This window comes from Etheostoma spectabile, unplaced genomic scaffold, assembly GCF_008692095.1.
Source record: "Etheostoma spectabile isolate EspeVRDwgs_2016 unplaced genomic scaffold, UIUC_Espe_1.0 scaffold00000630, whole genome shotgun sequence".
Classification (NCBI taxonomy): domain Eukaryota; kingdom Metazoa; phylum Chordata; class Actinopteri; order Perciformes; family Percidae; genus Etheostoma; species Etheostoma spectabile.
This window is the reverse complement of record NW_022602622.1, coordinates 19,787-38,849: the sequence shown is the minus strand read 5'-3', so window position 1 is coordinate 38,849 and position 19,063 is coordinate 19,787. Positions and strand designations below refer to the sequence as shown.

General features: G+C 40.4%; 1 long non-coding RNA gene across 1 annotated transcript; it reads right to left on the bottom strand.

Moving 5' to 3' along the window:
• Positions 1-233: 233 nt before the first annotated feature.
• Positions 234-17,464, bottom strand: LOC116674529 (uncharacterized). Its single transcript, XR_004328122.1, has 3 exons — positions 17,363-17,464; positions 8,310-8,313; positions 234-245 (listed from the first exon to the last, which is right to left on the bottom strand). It is a non-coding gene; the product is annotated as an uncharacterized LOC116674529 (long non-coding RNA).
• Positions 17,465-19,063: the final 1,599 nt, after the last annotated feature.

Sequence of the window (19,063 nt, the reverse complement as noted above, 5' to 3'; positions counted from 1 at the left end):
CCTGTTTCTTTGTAGCTTTGTTGGTGCTAATTAGCGTGTGTAGCATGCTTTTGTCCATTGTTATGGGTCCATGGTAAAGTGGTGTCATTTCCACAGATCCGTTAACCTCCCACGTTCACTTCTCTAGAAGGTAAACCTTGGTTTCCAGAAGTGCAATCTTCTGAAGGAGTTTGTAGTAGTCATCCCCGGAGAAAAAGGAGGCATCTTGCTGCTAATTAGCTTTAGCTACAGTCACTGTAGACAGGCTTGAGCTATTGGTAGGCCACACTCACGCAGGAAAATGTTAAAATATGGGCAATAGCCTACTTGCTACAAAAAATGTATCAGTCCAGTTAGTTTATAAGATCCAAGAGCCGCTGCTCATAGTTTCTCTCAGAGGAAAAGCAGATTATCAGCAAAAATATGCAAGCAGAGCAGAGAGCAGCAAAAGCGTCTGCACTGTAAGAAGCAGAAGCAAGTACTTTGTACTATTTAATTAGGTGAAACATTATGGCATAAACTGTGCAGAAGTTTTTAATGACATGCACTGAGTTAAGTTTATCTACAAACTTAACTCAGTGCATGTTAATTTCTATGGCGCAGGTGTCGACAACAGATCTAAGTATGGGAATAGTGCGTGGCAGAAACCTGGTGGGGTGGCCATTGATCGAGGTGATACGTTTAGAGTTGGACTGGGCCAAGCAATTAAAGTTGTACATGACAAAAATGTTTTTATTATTTTAAATGTTTTACATGCCATATGAATGCTACAAAACTGAAATGAATATATTAATAGGCTAGCCTTTATCACATGCTAATTAAAGAGTGAAAGTACTTGCATTTTTGTGGTTGGTGATATGAATGCTGATATGTCTGATGATAACTCATATTTGCCAAACATCTTAATCCATTCTGACTAGACAGTAAGTTGGTTCTCTCAAGTAAAATTCTGTTACCAGTTAGAGAGCTATACATATATCAGGGAAGCATGGCATACAACGTCTTGGCTAGACCACTGTATATGTACAGCTGATGCTCATGACTGCTGGGAAGTTGAGATCCTGTATGGTTTCGCCACAGCAGATCACATACTGTCTCTATGGTAATACATTTGACAGTCTTTCCTGAGCTAACTAGCTATCATAATGATAATACCAATGAGCAACACAGAAGAGTGGACTGGGCAAAGTTCACAGCACATGACTATGGAAGTAGATGCACTGAGTGATGATAGTCTCGTAGTATTGATATACCTCTTGAGGCTATTCTGTGTGGCAACTTAAATTGCATGAGTCAAAAACATCACAGTGATATGGCCATTATGTATACAAAATTGTGAACAGTTTAATTAATGCTAGTAAATATTTAATCCTGACGTAAGAAAGTATAACATTAGACCAGGATGGAACGAATATGTGTCTGAACTCATGTGGAGCTAAGGAAGCTTTTTCAAATTGGTATCATCTGGTAAAGCTAGGTATGGACCAGAATTTGAGCATAAGAAAAAGGCAAATGCAAGGTTTAATATGCTGTTCGTTTTATCAAAAGTAATGAGCAGATGGTGAGGCCAGATTCTATGGCCAAAAGTTGCAACAGAATGTATGAGTTCTGGAAGGAAGTGAAGGTTATCAATAACAGGAAGATGCCCTTGCCATCCAGCATTGAGGGAATCACAGGGGATGAAAACATTGCTGAGCTGTGGGGAAACATTTTAGAAAGATTTTTAACTGTGTTGAGAGTGCTCACTATCATGTTGGTGAAATCATTACTGATGAGGTGTGTTTATTAGACCTGTTGAAGTGTCCAGTGCCATTAGGAATTGGCGGAGAACAAAGCGTGTGGTCTAGACCAAATAACAGCTGAACACCTGAAGTTTGCAAGCCATAGAGTCTCAGTGCTACTGCTATGTGCTTTTCTGGATTAATAGCACATGGTATTACCTGACTCTATGTTATGTGTACTCTTAATCCCTGTTATTAAAGACAAAACCTGTAAGGGATCAGCATAGAAAACTACAGCCGATCGCTCTAGCAAATATACTTTCTAAAGTGTTAGAAAAAATTATATTTGTTAGGTTACAAGAATACATGATACCACTGACAATCAATTTGGTTTTAAAAAAAACAACATGGCACGGATATGTGTATATGCATTGAAGAACTTGTTACCAATATAAAAGACAGGGTTCAACGATGTTTTTTATGTTTCCTTTATGCATCCAACGCGTTTAAAACCGTGTTAATCACGGTAAATTATTTAGAAAATTACAAGAGCGGGTGGTACCCCTATACCTGGTACGTATCTTGCATTATTGGTATTCCCACCAAGCCATGCAAGCTAGATGGGGGAGGGCAACGTCGGCTTCTTTCCCAGTGACCAATGGGGTTAGACAAGGGGGAATATTGTCACCTGTTCTTTTTAATTTATATATGGATGATCTCTCTAGGACATTGGAAGTGTGTAAAACTAGATGTATGGTGGGGGATAGCTGTATTAATCATCTGATGTATGCAGATGATTTAATTGTTATGTCACCATATAGTGCTGGCCTACAGCAACTGCTTAGAGTCTGCTCAGATTATGGGCTACAACATGACATCAAATTCAATGCTAAAAAGAGTGTTGTAATGTTGTCAGAACTATGGAGGAAAGGAAGCTATGTTTTCCCTGTTTTTACTTGTCAGGTCAAGACCTTAATATGGTTACCAAAGTAAAATACTTGGGCCACATTATCAGGGACGATCTTTGTGATGATGATGTGATATACAGCGGCAGTGCCGTAAACTATATGGTCAAGCAAATATTCTGGCACGCAAAGTTCAATGTTTCTGAAGAAGTTAAAATATCTCTTTTCAAAGCATATTGTACTCCACTGTATACAGCTCATCTATGGTGCAGCTACAGTAAAGCAAAGATAAAAAGGTAAAGGTGGCATACAATGATGCATTTAGAATCTTGATGAAGCGTCCAAGATGGACCAGTGCAAGCCATCTGTGTGTGACCTATAATGTTCCCACCTTCTACGCTGTGCTGAGGAAGTTTATGTACAGATTTATATGCCGATTGACTGAGTCAAATAATACTATTTTAAATGCTATAATCAATCCTGCACTTAGTGATACCAGATATGGTCAAAACTCTGGAATCACTGGAACACGCACCTGTACTTGTTTTAATCATTGAGCATTGCAATTGGTAAATTTGTATGTATGTGTGTTTCTTGTTGTGATATTGTGGGGATCAGTTTGGTTTATATGTATTTATGTCGGTGTCTGTCTGAACCCTTTTGTAATGTGTTTTTTTTGTTTTATTTTTAATCATCTGAACCTTGAGTCTGTAAAAATAAAGAAATGATGAGTGTTAGAATGTTGTAAATATTTTTTTAAAAGGTATGAGGTTGTGGAAATGACAATGAATATCAAATGTAGTTACTCCTTGTTGTGGTTTGTGTTTGTTCCTATGCTTGGGGACACAGATGTATTTTTTTGTCATGCCACTAAAGCAACATGAAATTGAAATTAAAAGAGAGGAAGGAGGAAGAGAGAGAGAGAGAGAGAGGAGAGAGAGAGAGTAGAGAGAGGAGAGAGAGAGAGGTAAGCATGAAGGTTTGTCCAGAGGGCATTTAGGGTGACCAGACAGTATCTTGTGTGAGATAATTTACAGTACGGGCCCATGAAAGTGAGGTAGTGTGTGTGATTGAGAAAGAGAGACAGTTTATGAGTGAGGGAGTGTGTGTGTGAGAGAGAGAGAGAGAGAGAGACAGATAGAGGTGGCAATGTGATTCAAGGCCAAATCTTGCAGATTTCTTTCCAAACTACCATCTTATATCCTTGTGCTTTTGTGTCACTGGTACGGGCTCAGGGATGAGGCCTATTTTCCATGCTGGTACCAGATGACATCATCTCTCAGTGGCCAATGAAAGCAATCGATCCCGATACCGGTCATTCTTTTTACTTGAGTGCCACTGTATAACTGAACATCCTGAATAATACTGGGTACACATCTCCATCATACACCACTGCACATCACTGACCAATAAGACCCTCATGTAAGGGGCACCTGCATAGCCCACTTGGTAGAGTGTGCGCCCCATGCATAAGGCTCAGTCCTTGACGCAGCGCCTCAGGTTTGACCTGTGGTCCTTTTTCTTCTTTTCATTCCCCCCCTCTCTCTCCCTTTCACATCTTCAGCTCTCATATAGTAAAGACCTAAAATGCCCAAAAAATAATCTTTAAAAAAAAATAAGTCCGAAATTGGTTGTAGACCTCCATCTTGGGATGTGACAGGAAGTGTACTGGTTGAGGAGTAGCTTCATCCCATGGCTGAAACCTGACTGTTTCTGGTATAAACAGTTGCTATCGTTGGTTGCAGAGCAAAAACAACTCTGGCTGCACAGAATCTGGAGAGTTCGGTGGTGTAGTGGTAGAAAGGTAGGCTGTACCTTAAGAGCTTTGTTCATTTTCTCCCGATAATTCCATTGATGGAGTGTCTATTGTCTCCTTTTGCGTTGTTTTGCTTTGAATAATCTGCAATTGGCTTTACAACCCATCTATCTTTTTTCTCATGTATCTCTCCCCGTCTTTCTGCAGTGGACTTCCGCAGCATCTTAATAAATGTAAATGCATTTAAATAAATATACATTTGAATATTTACATGAACACTGTACATTTCAATAAATAAATTGCACATATGTAGCCACACAATCTATGAATTGCACCTTGTAAACATAAATGTTTCCAATTTCCATCTCACCTTTGTCATTTCCACCTAAGAAGGTAATGTGTCCAAGATTACAGTAGTGGAAATGACAATCCTACAGGTTTTTGTAAAAAAAAAAAAAAAAAAAAGTTCCTAAAGTACTTTCATTGTAAAGTTAAGTATGAAAGTGTGAATTTTCCAAATTTAAATAATTTTAAATAATTTGATCAAAAGGGGCGCCCTGATAACTCAGTTTGTACAGCCGGCGCCCATGTCATTCTCCCCTTACACTTCTTAAGTTGTTCTGTCATTAAAGGTCTAAAATGCCCAAAAAATAATCTAAAAAAAAAACAAACAGATACAGAGAAATTCAAATTTCTGTGGCTGTCATGTTGAATGTAAACAAAAAGCTGCGTGGTATTGTCATTGTGTAAAGCCCACCTCAACGGTTGTAATTGGTGCCTCGATGTGGAAAAATTGTATATGGGCTTGATGTATGTACTCCAAAACACTAGTGGAAGTACAGAAGTGTGCGGTTTGAGACACAGTACTAGGTATGCTTGTAACAAACTAGTTAGTTTAAGTCTTATACATTATGTCTGTATTGTTTGACCAACAGAGGATGTAGATAGATGGAACCTTGAGGTGCCTCCAGGTTTGCATTTGGGTGGCAGAGGACGGAACAAGCACTGGTGGAGAATCAGAGTCAAAGCTGAACAGAACTAACCAGGTCCACAAATATCTATAGCTACAGAGGATGAAATTAGTGATGGCCCATTGAAGCTTCGTGAATCAGTGTCTTTATTTTCTGAGCCCACTACATGGCCTAAGGCGCTGCAATTCAGTGTATTCTCAACCCTTTGTTTAACAGAGAGCGCCATCTAGTGGTCTCAGAAAATAAAGACACTGGTTCACGAAGCTTCATTTGGCCATCACTAGATGAAATATCTGAGTGACATGACCAGCAGATAATCAGATTCATTGTTAAGTTGAGAGAGAAATAGCTTCCAAGCATTTAAAGAAACCCTTGCTAGACTGCGGATTAAATTAGTATTAATTACCCAACATGTTGGACACACATTGAAATGTCTCTAAAGTCCAAATAAATATTTCCAGATATATCAATTGGTCTCTCCCCAGAGCACTGAAAGAGAGAAAGTGATGTTTTTGTTTTAAAGGCTCCAAACTCAAGTTCATAATTCTCCTTTTTAAAGACATCAAGCTGTCGGCCAGATTCTCTTTGTATATTTTCAAAATACTTTTAGGCTTGATTCTGCTTCTTTCTCTGGGTCTATAGAACATGCCATCTGTCTTGCTTGGCTGTTTTGATGTCATGTTGCTATACAGACCCTAACCAGAGCTGTGGCAAAGGCATTGGCGTCTGTAATGACTCCAGTTTCTTACTAATGTTCTCTGAATGCAGAGAAATGCATAGAAGTTAAATACCGCATTTTTCCAAGCTATAAGTCGCTCCTGAGTATAAGTTACATCAGTTAAAAAAAGTGTCCTGAAGAGGAAAAAAATATAAGTCGCACTAGACTGTAAGTCGTATTTATTTAGAAATTATTTCACAAAATCCAATATGATAGCACACCAAACAACAGGTTTAATACAGTAGGCGTCCGGTATGTTAACATAACACATTAACAGTTATTCAAGTATACGATAGCACACAGAACAATACCAAGGCGTGGAGAAGTAACTAAACTGTTGACAAGCTCTCCCGGCAGCACGTTGTTAAAGCACCCATCTGTGGACCTGTTCCTCCAGCTCGGGTTCCTTCAGCCATCTTGCGTTCAGCCCGCGATTAGCTTCCTTTGTTTTCTTCATTTCAGTAAGAGTAACCTTTTTGCCAGTCCCTCATAAGTTTCTGACTCACTCCAAACTTTCTTTCTGCTGCTCGATTACCATTTTGGCTGTATATTTTACTACCTGCAGTTTGAGATCTGCAGAAAAGGATTTCTTTTGGGGTATTTTGTTTGTGTTCAGTCTTTCTCAGTTGTCTATAGGAGCAGCATATAGTTGTCACAAGCCTATAGCGCCTCTGGTGGCTGTAGACGCTGATGTTTCAGTATGAATTAACACTTAGAAACATGTTAAATTATATATATTTTCATATATAAGTCAAACCTGACTATAAGTCGCAGGACCAGCCAAAATATGAAAAAAGTGTGACTTATAGTCCGGAAAATACGATATTTAATTGTGGACTTATTTACTTTAGTGACTTTTGTTGATGAAGTTTTTTGTTCCTCCCTAGTTTCTAATAAATGTGCTCTGAAATGCACTCTGCACATGTAAATATGTGTACTTATGTAAAAAAAAAGAAGCAATTTTTGAAAAAAAATAATTTGCTTGCTTAATGAAAGCATTAGCTTTAATGCACATGGGAAAATGTACAATTGACAACCCCTGTTTTTGTTTATACATTTAAAGCTTGTGTAACATTAGTATCTCAAAAAATAATTATATTACATTTTGCTTAATAATTTTGGGCAAACTTACCTCAACAAACTAGGACGAACAAGTAATTACCATCCGTAAGCTACCACAGGGCCTGCAACAGAGTAGCTCCAGAGCATCCTAGCCTAGCTTCCATTGCTAGCTTGGGAACTTCAACTAGGTGGGCGTGGTTTCAGGAACTGGGCTTCATTCGAGTTTGCCTCAGCTCCACCTACGCTGACCTCCTAATGTCAGCACAATCAACATGGCGACGGTGGGAGCCGCTCACTTTGAGGCTTCATTAAGGCTCTTCAGAAACCAACAGGTGACGTCACGGACCGTCCATAGTTTTAACAGTTTATGGTTTCAACCTGCAGCCCTTTGCTGCGTGTTATTCCCAATCTATCTCCTCTTTCATGTCTAAGTTTTCCTATCGAATAAATGCCTAAAATGCCAAAAAGAAGAAAAAAAAAAGGGAAGATGACAACTAACATCCCGCTCGTTACGCCAAGTGCAAGGAACCTAGTTAGTAAAGAAGCCGATAGTTTATCAAAACACCTGTTCAACAGGCATAACATTAGGGTTGTCACAATTTTGATTTTAAATTGAAAATCAAGCTTTTGATTTCAACCATTAAAATCAAAAGCTGGATCAGCTATTCCAGTATTTTTTTCTCTCTCCACCCCCGTCTACTTGCAGACGTCAGAAGAAAAAAAAACACACAAGGTAGCTTACTGGCTGGAAGCATGAAACTAAAGACACAGGTAACAATAGGTAACCACAGCAACCGTAAATCAGAATTATTACAATCTGAGCACGTCAACTACAGTCAGATACACAGGTCAATGGCGCTGTTCTGTGAATAACTTTCTAATTTTGATATATTGCGTAGGATTTCTCCATTATCATGGAGATCATCATCTGCTTATTTACTTATGTTGCTTTAACACCAACGGCCCTCCTGAAAATTGATAAATTGTTATATCATGTATATCTGCTTTAGTTAAGATGTTATTATTAATAAATAACAATTACTTGGACTTATATAGCGCCTTTCAAGATGCCCAAGTTGCTTTACAAAAAAGTGGGCAGGGTTAGGGTTAAAAGATTTAGTGAAAAGAAATGTTTTGGTGTATGAATGTAGGTATGTTTACCTCCACAGTGGCTGAATCACAATTGAATAAACTTACGGAACTAAGCAATATGAGCAACTCTGAATATTTAAATCTGCTCTGTTTACCTTTCCCATATTGGAAATGAAGCAGACTATATTTGCCAGCAGAGAGCTGAACAACATTCAGGCAATCAGGCTCTCACAGGAAGAAGACAGACACCATAGCAACAGCAGAAAGTTTGAGAAGTTGTGAGCTGGGAGCAGCATCGGTGGCGGCAGCAGCAGTGCTTGTGTTGAGTCGTTGGACTGGAAACAGATATACGTTAATTGGAAGTAAATTTGACAGCTCTGGGGGAGAAATGAGGTACGGCAAAGAGAGGGGGGAAGCAACACCATCAGCAGACACCTAGACCTAGGAATGCATTACGAAGTAAGCTCCCAGATCTGAAGAGGGTACTTCAAACATCTTGTCCTCATTATGTATTTATTGTTTGTATTATAGCCTGCATTTCTCCCCACTTTGTACATTGAGTCTGAGGAAGAAGCAGGGGGTGCACCCACGGTCTGCATCCACAATTATTTCTAGAGGATTTTTGACAAAAAAAATTGTTATGAAGTTATTTTGTTTGCATTAACTTTCAACTTCACAGGCGGCTGGTGATTCTAATTAGGAACAAACAGAATAGAAGAGTGCTCTTTTCAGACAGGAGAGGGATAGGAATGGGGGGAGGCGGGCGTTGTGGTGATGATGGGTGGGATGGGGAGACTGGAGCAGAGCAGGTCAGGGACACTGTAGAATGAAAGGGATGCTTTAGAGTTTTCAGGTCGGAATGGGTGTTTTTGAAGCTGACAGCTTCCCCTGCCATCTCAAAGAGCATGTTGTGAAGTTAGGGGAAATATATGGGCTATGAAAGAGGGAGAGGAGCCTGCATTGATGCCTGCTGCCAGGAAAGCCGAGATAAAAGCACAGAGGGATAATACCAGAAATATTAGAGGTGTGTTGATCTTACTTAAGAAGGAGTCCTATTTATCAGACAGTGCCTTTCAGTTATTAAATAATTCTAAAGGCAGCAGATATCACTTTACTGGAGAAGGAAACAGAAGTCTAGTGTTAGTTGTTGAATATTATGTTCTATTAAATAATTGGTTTGCATGATAGATACTTCAATAACAAAACTGTAAGTCTAAAGCCATGCAAGTGACTCCTGAAGGCTGCAATGTTCATTACACACCAGAAATCAAAGGCAACCACAATTCATTTAAAGCTATTCTAGCAGCCTAACCAGAAAGGGAGCTAAGAATCAAAGTCTGTATTTAAGGTGGCGCTAGAAGAAAAGACACAGTCACTAAAATCTAAAGGGGACCTCTATTATCTACTGAGTCATCTTCTGATAAGCAGGATTTTGCACAGTAGGTTGTAAATACACAGTGAAAAGTGCCAAAGTTGAATAAGCGTTACTTGTTATTCTTTACTTTTACTATTCATTTAAGCAATCACTCATGAGTATAGTGATTATATAGCAGAAAAATCCTTTAACTTCTGCTAGGAACGGCTGTGGTATGGTCTGGGAGAGCCGTCCTTCCTGCTCTCCCCACACCAGTGACATATTGCTAGAAAACAGGTTCACTGTCTTGGTTCTGGCAGATGTTCCTCCTTTGACTGCTGCCCCTCGCCTTCCTGCTCTGTCACTGGGTCCTGTGTCACCGCCACCATCCTGCTCCTGGGAGTGGCACTTTACCGCAGGTTTAGGCCCACGGAGCAGGTGGCCACCCTCACAGTCTGGCACCTGGTAATGACATAACGGTAAAGATTCCGACATCCTGAGATCCCATCCGCAGCTCAACAAAGTCATAAGTCATGTATGCACCAATGACACACAGAAACAACAATCCGAGCTGTTGAAACAGGATTCCTCCACCTTTTTAGAGTCAGTCACAGGTGGATGTTTTTAATTTCTGGCCCCACCCCCACCTGTGGGAGAGGAATAGGCCGGTTCAGAAGACTGCCGTATGCCGTCTGCAAAGATGGCATACAGCGTACAGCATTCTTACAGACTGACCCTGTCACAATTCCATACTCACTTCACCTGCAGACCAGTCCGTCACAGATTGATGTCCCCCAGGTCCCAGCGTCTACACATTCAGTTCAACCACCAACAGTCAGCCTCACACTACTGGACTTGGACCTAACTCTCCCTTAAACAAGTCATTTATTATACCCCATCATTGCTCATTTGCATTTGTGTGACATCATTACGCAATCATTTGCATTAAGCTTAGTAGTTGTGTCAGCAAGGTAGATTGAAAGAAATAGAAATCTTTAGCTAAACAATCACAAAGTCAATACAACAATTTATAACTGAGGTAGGCTATCTGGGAAGTTAAATAAGAAATTCTACAAAGGGTGGGAAAGAGATCAATAAAGAAGTCTCAAAGGAGGCTGGCTTACCCAGGGCCAGGTCTTTCTCCTTACGCGTCCTGCTGTCTCTCTGACCTCCACCGGCCCCCGCACCCTGTCCCTTCTCCCCTTTCTACCTGCCTGTCTACGCATATAGGGAGTTTAGGGGCTGCTCCTCACAGAACAGATTCAAAGAGAGTTTAACTCGCTAAACAATACTGGGGAGTCCTACAGAAAGTTGTAGCTAGTGAAAAAAGACCCTAAGGGAGTCTGAAAAGTTGCTAAATCTAGCAACAAAGTTGCCAAGTTGGCAACACTGTGAGACAGACGCTGTGTGCACGGAGGGGAGGGGCTGTGTATGTATGTGTGTGTGTAGAGTGACAGAGAGACGGAGGAGAGCAGGGAAAGGAAATGCTGTTGAACAAATGCTTGTTTTAAAAAAATAAATAATGAACTGCAATGTATGGCGGCCGGTGTTGTTTGTGTGGCGCACTGCCACAAATTAGTCTATGTGTGGGAAACACTGTTATGGATTTTACCCAACATGTCGCACAGCCAGTCACAACAGAGGACACGCCCTGGATCGTCATTACCTATGGCTTGTCCACTTTTGTGTCCTCTGTTGTCTCCGACCACTACGGTGTGTTTTTTTAACATCACTGGTTTTACTCAGCCGGAGACCTCGGTGCAAACTGGGAGGAAACGCTATCTAACTTCTAAAGTGGCTGCAAATCTTATCAAGGTTTTAGATAAATGTCCTCCTCTCATTTTACCTGCACCCTGTGATTTTATTATTGAACATTTTAACAGTAAACTGAAATCCAGCCTCAATTCTGTCGCTCCACTAACAACACAAAAGATATTCACCAAGCCTACTTCCCCGTGGAGAAATAATGAAATCAAAGAGATGAAAAGAAATTGCAGGGTGGCAGAAAGGGAATGGAGGAAAAATAAAATAACAATAAACTATCAAATATTATATAAGCAACTGAAAATTTACAATAATGCCCTAAAAGATTCAAGAAACACGTACTTTGCTAATATAATCAATAACAATAATCCCATAAGTTCTATTTTTCACTATTGATCATTTATTTAACACTGACTTTAATCTCTCACAGAGAGCTCCAATAGAATCTCTTAGTGAAGAGTTTTTTTTCAACTTCAGAGACAAAATTCATACTATCAGATGTAACATTGTATCTTCTCAAAATGGTTTAAATACATCTGAATGTGTGCTTTCCCCTGAGGAAACACTGGACAGCTTTGTCCTGGTTAATGCTGAGATGCTTGACAATTTTTCTCCACAGTAAAACCCACCTTATGTTTTAGATCCAATCCAGACTTCATTTTTTAAAACATCTTATGTTTTTTTTAAAGAATAGCTTTTAAACATGATGAATCGCTCTCTTCAGTTGGGTGTCTTCCCTGCCGACCTTTAAAACGCCAGTGGTGAAGCCCCTTCTGATAAAGAGCAATTTAGATTGTAATGTTTTTAAAAAGCACAGACCAGGGCGCCCAGCTCAGTTGGTAGAGCGGGCGCCCAATTTTAGAAGTTTATTCCCCGACGCAGCGGGCCGGGGTTGGACTCCAACTTGCGACCCTTTGTTGCATGACATTCCCCCTATCTCTCCCCTTTCATGTCTTCGTCTCTCCTATCAAAATAAAGGCCTAAAATGCCCCAAAAATGATCTCTAAAAAGTAAAGACCAGTATCTAACTTACCATTTTTAAGTGAAATTTTACTTTTTATTCAACTCAATGATTTTTTTAAATAATTTGAATATCCTTGAGAAGCATCAGTCAGGTTTTAGGGCAAATCACAGTACAGAGACAGCTTTGCTGAAGATTTAAAATGACCTCAGTTCTTACTTTGATTCACAAAAACTCAGTGTTGGAGCTGCTGGATCAAAGTGCAGCCTTTGATACAGTAGACCACACTATTCCTTTAAATGGATACATGCTCCTCAAAAATCCATGAAATGACATCTGGTGTGCCCCAAGGGTCAGTTTTAGGGCCTTTTCTTTTTAATCTGTTTCTCTTGCCAGTGTCATCAGGGACATGGAATCAACTCTCGCAGTTATGTTGATGATACGCAGCTGTACATCTTCATGTATTCTGATGACACAAGACCGATGGATGCTCTTTTTTAACTTTATTTCAGATATAAAATCCTGAATTGCAGTAAACTTTAAGTGTTTATCATCAGTCCTGAGGCTCAGAGAAAAAAACCCAAACCAAGCTGCAGGAATTTTTCTTAAATCCATCATCAACTGAAAAACCTGGGCGTCATTTTTTACTCTGATCTTGGGTTTATCCCACATCTTAAATACACAACTAAAATAGGTTTTTATCACCTCAAAAATATAGCCTGAGTCTGCCCTATTCTCTCTCGGACCAACACTAAGACGCTGCTGCATGCTTCTGTTAAACAGTCGCATAGACTACTGTAATGCCCTGCTTTCTGGTCTTCCCAAAAAGAGTATCTCCCCTTTCCAAGTGTTACAGAACTCAGCCGCTCGTGTTCTTACGAAGACCAGAAGGCAGGCACACATTACGCAGGTTTTAAAATCAGTGCATTGGCTCCCCAATTGATTTTAAGGTTCTTTTTCTGGTTCTGATAAAACTCTTAATGGTCTTGGGCCTTCTTATCTTTTGTAACTGCTTTTATCCTATGAGCCTTCAAGGTCCCTTAGGTCCTTCAGTACTGGCATGTTGATTATTCCCAAAGTCCAGACACACATTTACGAAGAGGCATCGTTGCAGTACTATGGCATGAGCGCCACCTCGTCTGATGGCATGACCCTAAGACATACGTCAGACAGACAGAAAGCAATAAAGTTTGAGGAAAAGTAGCATCATTTTTTGATAGTCGGGATTAGCGTGGTTTCTTGCTGTTTTAATGTAACCCATTAGGGAAAGGAGAAAGGAGGGGCCGAAAAGACCAGAATGAAGATGCAGCGGATGCTAGAGGATGCATCCAAGTGCTCAAAATGACGGATTTATTCCGAAATAAGGCTTCAACGAGTGCTGCAGGTGAATTGACTTAAAAACGGGTTAGATAGCCTATTTGGTAGTGATATCTCCTCATTGCAAGTAACAGCATCTCAAATGAGCTTGATTTTAAGGAACCAGTCTTGGGTTTGAAATACCAGGTTCATAAACAAAACATTTATGGTCATTTTTTCTGAATGAGAGGCAGTATTGCTATGTTAATGTCCTCCATTGTCATTTTGCTATTTGCAATACTAAAACTGATCCGAACACAGATATAACCTAATCCTGAAGTAGCAAAATGTTGGTATGGTAATGACTAATTAGTGGTTATATTTTGTTGGGAGGTGGGGTGCATTGTATATCTCCATCCACTCAGCCTATACTATCAGGGGAAAACGCAATTATTATTCAGTCTCAGCATTCAGTCCGACTCAGCCCAGCCATGATGCTGGTCAGACAATGCTAGGAGAAATCATGACTGCAAGTCTATGATGTTATATTTCAGCATCTGTTTATTAATAGAAAACCCATAACAGCTTAAAACTACACTTTGTCAATAATGTGCATTTGTCTAGTGCCATCTGTGGTCAGGTTTCATATTTCCGTTAAGTCCTTCCCAAATGCGTATACTTGGCTGGCGTTAGAACAGATGGAGGAATGCCACACAAAGAAACATTTATGTGACTTAAGTCACTTTTTTGACATTTTTCAAGTGTTGCCCCACAAGAGGAGACTTAATTACTAGTGCAGTACCCGATTGAAATACGGTGCTTGTTCGGAACGGGCTGTTTTCTTGGTTCCCAGTATTATTTTATTAACTTTACTTTATCTATAACATGATGTGGCGCAGGGGGAGAAGCTGCAGGAGACGCTACAGTGCTCAGAACGGCCGGAGGAATGTGCCCAACAACCGGCAACAAAACAACGTTCTGGAGAACCCAAGGGCATTCATCTAAGGTGTTTGGGTATGGGTGCCATCAGGCGGCAATGCAGTAACCAGGGAAGGACGGTACGGGACAGTCTGGTACGGGACAGTCCGGTACGGGACAGTAAAACTGAGATCTAACATTCAGGTCCAGTCAAAATTGTTGTAATAGTTTTAGACAGCTGGGGACTTATTTTGATACACTAGTTAGGGCATAGAATCGAATATTGTTAGGGAGTAGTAGTTAGTCACATAGTTTTCAGATTTATCTATCATATAATCAAGAATATAATAGAACTAAAGGGAGACTTGGCATACAGCCCGATCCGGTTGGGGAGAGTTCTAGCCCGGCCGGGCTGGAGCTCTCTTTACCCTGTCTCTCTTGGTTTTGCTGTAAAAATAGTTTTAGACAGCTGGGGACTTATTTTGATACACTGATCTCCTCTCTCCTCTATCTTTCCATCTTTCCATTTATGTGCATCCATGTCCCAGAAATGCTTGTTACTAACCTAGCTCTGGGGAGTCATTCCCCGGAGTCCTTATGTTCTTTTTTCCCCAGCATGTTCCCTTGGATCAGAGAGGCTCCGAAATCAGGGTAGCAGCTATCGCCATGGTCCCGCTACACGTTCTGTGATGCCATGTTCAACTGCTACACTGCGGTGCCCTGCTACGTCCTGTTTCGTCCTGCTGTGCCTTGTAATGCCGCACAGCGTCCTGCTATGCTATGAACTACTACAAAGAACTGCTACAAACTACTAATTTTTTCTTTTTTTGTTATTGCCACTCTTCATTCTAACCCCAACCGGCCCGTCAGACACCGCCTACCAAGAGCCTGGGTCTGACCGAGGTTTCTGCCTAAAAGGAAGTTTTTCCTCGCCACTGTCGCACTGTTGCTTGCTCTGGAGGAAACCACTAGAACTGTTGGGTCCTTGTAAATTCTGGAGTGTGGTCTATCTGTAAAGTGTCTTGAGATAACTCTTGTTATGAATTGATACTATAAATAAAATTGAATTGAATTGAATTGAACCCTCTGGAACTAAGCGACAGAATATCTCTGCTTTTCAATTTTGACCATTCTTTTTTTTAAACTGTCTCATTTTAAATTAAAAGACTCACAGTACATTGTAGCATCAAGCATCTAATAAATTCTAATTTCCAGAGACCTATACGATCCCCTATGCAGTTTGGTATTCTTGTGGCATATTTTCACTTTACGTTATTAGGCTTATCTTCTTAGTTTGCACTCAGTGTTGAGATAATACATTATTGAATGGTGGTGATGATAATATTGTGTCTGTTTACATTTGCACTAGCTAGACATTTGACTGTGGCTCTGTCGTCAACATTGCGTCTCACTTCCGGCCCATCGCCTATCTCACCTCCTGATAAACAGTGCCGAGAAGTAAAACGCAGTCACAGGAAATGTGTTTCCACAAAAGGTACTGCCCACATTTGTTCATGTGAATATTTGATAGCAGATATGTGCTGCTGCAGTTTGCCCTGAGTGTTTGTTTAGCTGCCATGTGGTTACACAGACAAATGCTCAACATCCAGACAGCACTTGGCAGGTTTGATATTTCATCCCAAAGCGTGGAATGAATTTGCACTGTGCCCTGCGATACCTCTGCCAATTTGTTTTCAACACGCATACACATAATATGTTTGACCTACTTAAAAATAATATTAGCAACACTTTCTGGCTACAAAATAATAAAATGAGGTCACATTTTGATAGTATTGTACATCATCTTTATTAGTTAAAGGTCCCATGACATGGTGCTCTTTGGTTGCTTTTATATAGACCTTAGTGGTCTCCTAATACTGTATCTGAAGTCTCTTTTATTTAAAACTTAGTGGTCCCCTAATTCCATATCTGAAGTCTCTTTTATATAGACCTTAGTGGTCCCCTAATTCCATATCTGAAGTCTCTTTTATATAGACCTAAGTGGTCCCCTAATACCATATCTGAAGTCTCTTTACCAAAATTCAGCCTTGGTGCAGAATTACAGCCACTAGAGCCAGTCCCACAAAGAGCTTTCCTTACCGTGCCTACACACCGCCGTCGACTTGAGCAGCAAAGAAGCTCTGGCCGCCCCGCAGAGGACACTGGTCAAAAAGTACGGGGAAGCTTTTTGAAGCTTTGTCCGCTCTGACGTGGCGGCGTTCTCTTTTCGACCGGGAGAAGCACATGCAGCCACGATACGGCCAATACACTGACACTAGAAACCTTTTATAAATTACATATATACCACGACCAACTTTACTTGTTTGAAAGCCATGATATCTCTCTCTCATGGGTGGGCCACATTTTCTGGGTGGGCAAAGCAGAGGAAAAAAAAAAAGAGCTTGAACTTCTGAATCTTGTGAGGTTGCAAAAAAGAAAGTAGTTTAAAACAGACGGAAACAGAAAGGAGGAAATAGGGACATATCAACCAAGGTCCTTTAATATATGAATGCTCTTTTTTGCATATGAGAATTCAGCATGGCTTTTTTTTAATCATTTGGTTTTGCCATATGAGTGAAAAAGAACAAAATACAAAGCACACTTAGAGTAAGCTAAGCCTCAAATGTGTTTTATGAGAAGAAAAAATTCTGTCGTACAAAAATCACATGTTGGTTTTACACAAAGGAAAATGGACCCACAGATACACCTCTCGGGTACGTAGAATTCAATGATTTATTAGCAAGCTAATAATGCAAGGACACAGTGTCCAATAATCGTCAGGCAAAGGGAAATCCAGGAAAAACAGGCAATGGTCAAAATCCAAGAGAAACAACTGGAACTCAGCAAAATGGGACACATGCTAACGCAGACAATCTTGCACTGGGGTAAGGGGAAGACTGAACTTAAATAGACAATACAGGAGAGACAATGAGACACAGGTGCAACACATTAGGGCGGGGACAGGTAATCACAGTAAATTAAACAAGACAACACAAGGGAGAACACAGAACCTTCAAAATAAAGCAGGAAATGGGAAAACTAACAGAAAACATGAAACAAACTAAAAACAGAAACTTGACACGGACAAAACGTGACAGCTTTTAAACAACTGTCAATTACATATTCAAAAAATTAGGAGACATACCACTATACATACTTATATACACATACAAGTCACTCTGAGACCTTAAAATGTCATTACAATAGGCTCTTTCAGACAAATTCTCCATTCTTTTCAAAGTCGAAAGATTAAAGCTATTGAAAGGACTTTGATGTGTTTTGAAGACTTATCATTGCCCAGAATGCATCAAATTTGTGCGTGTGCCTGTTGAGGAGCAGGAGGGTGAAGCGTGATTTATACTTAAAAAATCTACGCCATGGCTACATGCGGTACGTGGTGACATGGACCTATGACGGACCCTACGCGGTAGCCTGACGTGCACCTCTCAAAAAACACATTGCGGCGCACGTCGTGTCTTGTCAGCGTTGCATTTCACCCGACTCATTTCCCCCGACTCATTTCAGCCAATTTTTTTCCTGGTTCTCCTTCTCCATAAACAACATGAAATCAAGGAGAGGGTTAAGTTTTCTTGCTAAAGGTGTCTCACCTCAGTCAGAAAGCATAGGGGAGACACTTTGTCTCTCACACTATGACTCTAGAGTCGTTACTCGCTCCAAAGTTAATCACTGTCACTCTCTCACTTCACCCTCGCTCTACCACACACTCCCCCCACACACACACACACACGCAGGCTTAAACGACGCACACACCAACGCATAAGTATAAACTTCAGAACCATAAATCACGTTGAAGGAGGAGGAGAGTGAGATTGAGGAAAGTTTAACTGTGTGCGCGTGTGTGTGTGTGTAGTATTAGACGCTGTTACTTATAACCATAAGAACAGAGGGGTATGCTTAATAATATGAAGACCTGCTATATGCCAATGGCCCATGATTTTGTATGGCCCATGTAGGCATCTCCATGTTACAGATAAAAAGAGAAAAGATGATTTGTTTAGGTGTGTGCTGGACTGAAAGGTCAATCTCTCAGCCTCCATCGGCAAGTGTGTCTCTTTAGAGGAAAAAGGCAAAGGTCGTTAATCAATAGCACTTCAGATTGGTCCCAAAAGTCCGTTGTGAGTCTGGAATATCGCTGCCAATTTAATTACCCCAATGATTCATTAAAACTTACGTATCCTGCAATCAAACCAAGCTTGATCAATACAGCACCTAGCTCATCTTTCACACTTTCAATAACAAATATCACATCAAAACTTTCCGCAGTGCACTGCACTCCCACGTACACCACCTCAGGTAAACACGTATTACTGATTGCTGCAGAGGGTTTAAGGGCTCTGCTGTTTTACACTGCTGGCTCCAGTATATTCTTAGTTACACATTTAAGCATTGAGTTCTGAAGAACTTTAAGTAGTTAATACCTTGGGAATCAATACCTTGTCAGGTTGTTTTTTTTCAATTTATAGAACCTGTCTCCTACATGCCATAATGTTATTGTGATTGATGAAAAATCTCTAGTTGGGTCTCACATTAGTCCCCGAACTATTC